Source organism: Otolemur garnettii, unplaced genomic scaffold, assembly GCF_000181295.1.
Source record: "Otolemur garnettii isolate 467f Iridium unplaced genomic scaffold, OtoGar3 scaffold00104, whole genome shotgun sequence".
Lineage (NCBI taxonomy): Eukaryota > Metazoa > Chordata > Mammalia > Primates > Galagidae > Otolemur > Otolemur garnettii.
In genome coordinates, this window is record NW_003852499.1 from 1,522,122 (window position 1) to 1,523,842 (window position 1,721).

Below are 1,721 nucleotides of genomic sequence, written 5' to 3' on the forward strand. Positions count from 1 at the left end.
GGGGCACCAGCCCCATGTATGGAGGGTGGCAGGTTCAGACCCCACCCCGGCCAAACTGCAACAAAACAATAGTCAGGCATTGTGGCAAGTGCCTATAGTTCCAGCTACTTGGGAGACTGAGACAAGAAAATCACCTAAGCCCACAAGCTGGAGGTTGCTATGAGCTGTGTGATGCCACAGCCCTCTACCAAAGGCGATATAGTGAGACTCCATCTCTACAGAATACTGAGCATCATGGCAGGCACCTATGGTCGCAGCTACTTGGGTGGCTGAGGCAAGAGAATCGCTTAAGCCCAAGAGTTTGAGATTGCTGTGAGCTGTGACATTACAGCACTCTACTGAGGGCAACATAGTAAGACTCTGTCTCAAAAAATAAATAAATAAAAAGAAAAACATTTTCAAAAGAAGATATATAAATGGCCAGCAAACATATGAAAAAAATGTTCAACACCGAAAACCACAAGTCATTCCTTTCCTCCTCTAGTGGATGTGGACACCAGGAGGAGGAGAGCTCCCGCGAGAGGGACTGGGAGTGAAGGTGCAAGACCACGCAGTAACTCCAGACAGCAGCCTCAATGAACATGTCGGGATTGACTTTACAAGAATATGAATTCAAAAAGTTCAGTAAGAATGAAGCCATCCAATGGATGCAGAAAAACTGGAAAAAATCTTTCCTACTTTCTGCCCTGCATGTTACCTTTATATTGGGTGGTCAACACCTAATGAGCAAACAGATCAAGTTTGAACCGAGGTAGCCATTAGTGCCCTGATCTCTGACACTCTCTCTGTCTTTGGTTTATTTGGTGCTCTTTGAACTGGAGTGTACACAGTATACATTTTGATGACCGAAGACCTGAAGCCAGTTTGTGACCAGAGGTTTACACTGGACCTGTCAGCAAAGTCTGGGCTTATGCATTTGTGCTAAGCAAAATACCCAAAGTAGGAGATACAATATTTATTATTCTGAGAAAGGAGAAGCTGATCTTCCTGCACGGGCACCACCACATCACTGTGCTCATATATTTTGGTATACCTACAAAGACACAGTGCCGGGGGAGATTGGTTCATGACTATGAACTCCAGCATGCACGTGCGAGGTTCTCTTACTATGCCTCACAGGCTGTGGGTTTCCAAGCGTCCTGAAGTCAGCCATGTTCATCACTCAGATGAGCTGTGTCATTAACTACCTGCTCTATTGGCCGCAGCGTGACCAGTGTCACTCTCACTTTCAGAACATTTTCTGGTCCTTACTCATGTACCTCAGCTATCCGTGCTCTTCTGCCATTTCTTATTGAAGGCCTACATGGGCAAGATGAGGAAAGGCTGAATAGTGTTGGGACTGGGGAGGAAGCCATAGCTCAGGGTCATCAAGAAAAATAATAGACAACAGAAAATGGCACAAGGAATCCCACATGGTGCAGCTAAAACAAAACAAAACATACAAGCAAATGCAAACCCAAGGCAGTTTAGGGATAATTAGCTTGAGATAACCCAGAAATCCATGAATCTTTTTGGGATGAGGACCCACTGTGTGCACCCCATCTCAAAGCGCTGCTGCTGGGAGACCACATCCCCCAATTTATCTGTTAACTCTATGGCAAAGGACAGCAAATATGAGCCAGAGGCAGAGAGAGATTAGCAGAAGCCAAGAAAAGGCTTAGTAATAACATGACATGAAAAGATATCTTTACCTAGTGTTATATGTCTCTAAGGATGAAAGA

General features: G+C 45.0%; 1 pseudogene; it reads left to right on the forward strand.

Moving 5' to 3' along the window:
* The first annotated feature begins 575 nt into the window (after window positions 1-575).
* LOC100951168 lies at window positions 576-1,413 on the forward strand (annotated as a pseudogene).
* The last annotated feature ends 308 nt before the right edge of the window (window positions 1,414-1,721 follow it).